Raw genomic sequence first — 6,130 nt, forward strand, 5'->3', positions numbered from 1 at the left:
TATTTCATTGTGTAAATGAACTACATTTTTTTTGTATCCATTCTTTGTTTGTGGGACATCTGGGTTGTTTCCAGCTTCTGGCTATTGCAAATAAGATTTCTATGAACATAGCAAAGCATGTTTCTTTGTGCTATGGTGGGGCATCTTTTGGGTATATGCTCAAGAGAGTTATAAATGGGTCTTCAGGCAGATCCAATTTCAATTTTCTGAGAAACCTCCAGATTGATTTCCAGAGTGGTTGTACTAGCTTGAAATCCCACCAGCAACGGAGGACTGTCCTTTCTCCACATTCTCACCAACATGTGCTGTCACCTAAGATTTTGATATTAGCCATTCTGATTGGTGTGAGGTGGAATCTCACAGTTGTTTTGATATGTGTTTCTCTGATGACTAAGGACTTTGAACATTTCTTTAAGTGCTTTTTAGCCATTCGAGACTCCTCTGTGGGGAGTTTTCTCATTAGCTCTGTACCGCATCTTCTGACTGGTTGTTCGATTTTGTTGGAGGTTTGGCCTCTTGAGTTCTTTATATATTTTTGATATTAGTGCTCAGTCAGATGTGGTGTTAGTGAAGATTTGTTTCCCAGTCTGTAGCTGGCCGATTTTTCCTATTTACTATGTCTTTTGCCTACAGAAGCTTTTCAGTTTCATGTGATCTCATTGATCAGTTCTTGATCTTAGAGTCTGAGCCACTGGAGTTTTGTTTAGGAAATTTCCCACCATGTCAATGCATCTGAGGCTCTTTCCCACTTTCTCTTCTATTATATCAGTGTATCTGCTTTTATGTTGAGGTCCTCGACCCACTTGGCATTGAGATTTGTGCAAGGTGCCAAATATGGATCTATTTTCATTTTTCTACATACAGACCATAAATTAGACCAGCACCATTTATTAAAGACACTTTCTTTTCTCCATCGTATATTTTTGGCTTCTTTGTCAAAGATCAAGTAACCATAAGTGTGTGGTTTATTTCTGGATCTTCAACTCTATTCCATTGATCAACCTGTCTGTCTCTGTACCAATACCATGCAGTTTTTGTCACTATTGCTCTGTAATATAGCTTGAGGTCAGGGATTGTAATTCCCCCAGAAGTTCTTTTATTGTTAAGAATTATTCTCCCTATCCTGGGTTTTTTTGTTTTTCATATGAAATTGAGAATTTTTCTTTCCATGTCTGTGAAGAATTGTGTTGGAATTTTGATAGGGATTGCTTTGAATCTGTAGATTACATTTTGTAGGATGGCCCTTTTTACCATGTTAATCGCACTAATCCATAAGCATGGGAGATCTCTCTATCCTCTGAGATCTTCAGTTTCTTTCTTCAGAGACTTGAAGTTCTTGTCATACCGATCTTACACTTGCTTGGGTAGAGTCACACCAAGATATTTTTTTTATTTTTTCATGACTATTATGAAAGGAGTTGTTTTCCTCTTTTCTTTGTCATTCTATTGATCATTGGTATAAAGGAAGACTGCTGATTTGTTTGAGTTAATTTTATGTCAGCCACTTTGCTGAAGTTGTTTACCAGCTGTTAGGAGTTCTCTAGTACATTATTTTGGGTGTTACTTAAGAGAAGAGGAGGGACATTTTGGAGGGGCATGAAGTGGTGGGAAGAAGAGTGAGAAAGAACCATCATTAAACAGGACCTTGGGAAATGTACAGGACTGCCAAAACTGTGGCATTTTGTGACCTAGGGAGACTGTCAGGAAGGAGTAGCTTGGGGAAGAAGAACAGGTGAGTTTAGGAGCTTGAGAGAGGTAGGTACTCATAGAAAATCAAGGTGAAGATACCCAGGAAGTGTCTACTCATTCAAGAAGCCAAAACGTGAAGTCATCCATCAAACAAAAGGATGTCCCATAAGAATCATAGCAGCAGGATGGGTTGGAGTACTGGGCTTGGGGGGAAGTGGCCAAGTGTTCTGATATGTTCCAATCTTCCACTTTCTGATTCCAACATACAACACACACACTTCATTAACTGATCCATATGTGACCTGAATTTAGGACAAGACGTATTGACCTGATTCCCTGTGAGAGCTGCTCATAGATACTTAACACTCACCCTTCTCTCCCTGTAAAGAAACCATTCCTTTTACTTTCTATGGTTCATTTCTGTGGTGTGTGTGGGTGTATGTACACAAAGAGTCAACCCACCCACCTCTTCTAGCTGCAGATTTTCATGAATAAGCTTTTATTTCATGCTTTCTGGGCTTCCTTTTTCTCACAACACCATTCCTGTGTAGGTGTCACCAGTTTGCAAATAGAACTTGTCTCTCTTCACTAGGAAAAGTAACATTTAAGTCAGGCTTGCATGATCTCAGAAAAGAATGTTAAACTCTTTGCGTCTTCCAAGATGGAGATTCCCACAGGCTTTGTCATTGCAAAACTCATGATTAGACTCAAAAATCTAAATAATGCAAAATTTATAAGGAACCCTAATAATCCATGCATTTTGAAAGAGAAAGTCTCACAGCGTAGCCCGGGCTGGCCTTAAATTCATGATCCCTGCCTCTACCTCTGGAGGACTGAGTTTAGAGTTGTGGGCCATCATACCCAGAAATAATGCATATGTTACAAAGGAACTTTCAATTTGTGTTTAACAGACAGCACCTTCTCATTTATCTACTCATTCTGCAAGCAAGTATTGTCCGTTTTAGTAACAGTAAGGTCTAATGTGTACAAAACAATCAACATTCATCCCATTTCCAGAGACATTTGACTTCCAAAATTTAACCAATTTTCTTAAGTGAAATGACTTATCCAAAGGGAAAGAAGAGGGGGCATCTCAATGGACAAATACTTTCCTACCACTCAAAAGGCCCTCAATTACTGGATTAGAGGGGTTAGAGTATTAAATTTATCCAACACACATCACACACACACACACACACACACACACACACACACACACACACACAGTGGAATGGAAATTTTGAAATGTTTGTCTCAAAATAAGTTAGGTTATCCTGATTTTATTATTGAAATGCTATATATTCTGAATTGTAATTTGTTTAAAATAAATGGAGAAGAATCACAGAGAATTTTTCTGTTTCCGGTGGGTGGATTTTACCTATTTGGGGTGACATCCATCCCTTCAACTCTTCTCAAAGCTCCCTGCTGACTCTACAAAGTAAATTTCTTAAAATGTCAACTCACCATCCCCCTATAATTTTAAATTTCACAATCCTCGGTATTAAAAATTAATTCTCCAGATGTCCTTGACTTTAATTAACTCTCTAAACAAATTTTGGAGGTTCTGGCCTGTTCTGATCTCCTGATCTCTTCACCACCAACAAATTACTCCTATTTGTATGAACATACCTGACAAAAGGCCTCTAAATAAAATTCTTTTAATTTTTAGGCATTTTTTTATTGATAGTATTGGCTGCAATAATATACCAACATTATTGTACTTATGTAAGCTATTTTTAGGAATAAATTTAAAATAATTAGGACATTAGTAATTCTAGGTCAGTATGACACCTCAGCACCTGGGCAACCTGCAGTGCGTGGTTCCCAGGCAGAAGAGAAGGTGTCGTCCTCCAGATCAGTGGACACAGGATAATGGCTGATAGCACCGATGGAGACAACAGAGATGCCTCAGTCCATCCCTGCTAATAACTTGCTCTGGGACCTGGAGAAGAAATCATCTCTCTTCCTCCTGGTTGGGCTTTCACAGCTGGAAGAGAAAAGGTAATGAGGCTTTGTTTGGATGAGGTAGGAAAGAATATTCTAGCTCTGTTCATCACTCTGCAGCAATCCAAATGCAAAGCACGATGTGGAGTCAAATATTCTTAGTACAACATTCATACCAGGCGTATGCCCGTGCGAGCTTGATGGAGGGAGAGCAAGGATACTCAATTAAACACTGTGGAAAGCAGACAAGCCTGGGTGCTGTGGAGGAGGTCGGGGAACAGTGTAGAGCACTGGCTGAGAGAAGAGCCAAGTGCAAGTCCCTCAGAGAAAGCGGAGAGACAACTCTGAATTGTCTTTATTCTATCATTTTGGTTATGAAGTAACTTTAATTAAATTTATATTTTAATTAGATAGTCGTAAGGTGTTAAATGTCATTGAAACATCTTAATCAAGTTAATGAGGTGAGAAAACAGGGCACAGAATTCTAGCTAGGTCAAACTTGTAAGCTCTATTATCAAGACAGAGAAAATGTCTGGTATGGTATTCTTTCCATAACCCAAGAAGCAAGCCATTAACGTCAGGTGCCTTTGAACACAGGTAGAAAATGAGAATCGTTCAAATATGCAAAAACATAATTAAAGGAACATTTTCCAGGGGAAAATTAATTAAACCGAGTAAACATATGGGTTATCGCATAACTTAAGTGTAAAATTACCACTTTGCACATCATGTAGACTCCAAGGGAATAAGAATTCTAGTTCGTAATATAAGTGTTTTGGGACATTGCAGTGATCAAAGTATCGAGCATAGAGCCATCAATCTTCAGAAAGTCAGTGACAGAGAGAGCATAAGAAAATACTCTCAGAAGCATGACAAATCAAAAATGAGTGTCCTTATCAACCATACTCTTAGGGTAGGGCTGTACAGGCCATACATAATACATACATACATACATAATACATATAACATACATATACAATACACATATACATAATACGTGCATAATAACTCTACACATAATACATATGTAATACATACATAATACATACATGCATAAAAGGTCTGTAATGACATATTTCATTATCAAGGATTTCTTACCTAGTCATGACCCAGAACTTGGAGGTAGGAGGATGGAGTTTAAGTTTTAGACTAGTTCCAGCTACATTGAAACTCTGACCCAAATTTAAAATAGAGCAATAAAGGTTTTCTTAAATATCAGAATTCGGGTGCCACGCATGTGATTAAACAAAAAATGCCTCCAAACTTTAATTTTCATCTTCTACCTCAGTGGACATGAAAGAGGAAATATCTAATTTCTGTGCTATTTTCCAATCACAATAGGGTTCTTTGTTAATCCCTAAGTGACCGCCTCTGGTTTTCCATTTGGATGGCCAATTTCCCATTTTTAGATGCTGGAAAAATTAAGATTCCTTATGGGCATTTGGTTTTTCTTTTATTGTGTCCCCCCACACCTTCTCAGGGCTTTTCAGCTTGCTTTTTTAAGAATTTGTTGCTGATCTAAGGAATCTATTTTACCTGTGGGAAGAAATGGTGAAATGTACTGTACTTTGAATAATTTACAGTATCTTTTAAAGAAAAAAAAAAAGCAAATGTTTTATATTTGCTGGCCAATGAAATGTGTACAGTATTTATAAAAACGGCATAAATACTTGATAGTTCTCTGGGCCGTTACTTTGGGTGACCTTTTACAGGATGCCTTGGCTGTTTATGGCCACCACATGTCTTTTGTGCTTGCTTCTATTCATCAGAGCAGTGGAGAAGCCACCGTGGCTTTCACATTATAGTAGGCACTCTGGGTCAGTATTTTCTTTTAAGCCATGCTTTCTTCTGCATATTCATGTATCCCCCACTTCTCCCTCTGGAAATAGAAACATGGACAAGTAGACAGACATGCTATTGGTGTGGAAATGGAGTTGACCTGTGAGGGATATGGACAGCCATTCAGCAGGTGGTGGTTGAAATGAGGGACATACTTTCTAATGTGTCAAGATGTAGGCTTGTTCTAGAAGTTCTAGAAGGTCTCAAACGTGTCTTTCTCTCTCCCTCTCCCAATCCCTCTCCTTCTCCCCCTCCCTCTCCCTCTCCCTCTGGTCCTTCCCCTTCTCTCCTCCTCCCCCTCCTTCCCCCCATCTCTCTCTCTCTCTGTGTCTCTCTCTGTGTCTCTGTCTCTCTGTCTCTGTCTCTCTGTCTCTGTCTCTGTCTCTCTCTCTCTGTGCGTGTGTGTGTGCGTGTGTGTGTGTGTGTGTGTGTGTGTGTGTGTTCATGTTTATGGAGGTCAATGAACAAACAACCTGAAGTCACTTTGCAGAAGCCATCCAACTTTGCTTTTTGAAACAGAGTGTCTCGATGGCCTGAAACTCTTCGTTAGGTTGGGCTGGCTGGGCAGTGAGTCCCAGGATTCTGCCTGTCTCCACCTCCTGATCACTGTGTTCTAGAACTGCTTAGCTGGGGTTCTATGGATGAACTTACCCTCACG

Source organism: Rattus rattus, chromosome 14 (genome assembly GCF_011064425.1).
Source record: "Rattus rattus isolate New Zealand chromosome 14, Rrattus_CSIRO_v1, whole genome shotgun sequence".
NCBI classification, from domain to species: Eukaryota; Metazoa; Chordata; class Mammalia; order Rodentia; family Muridae; genus Rattus; species Rattus rattus.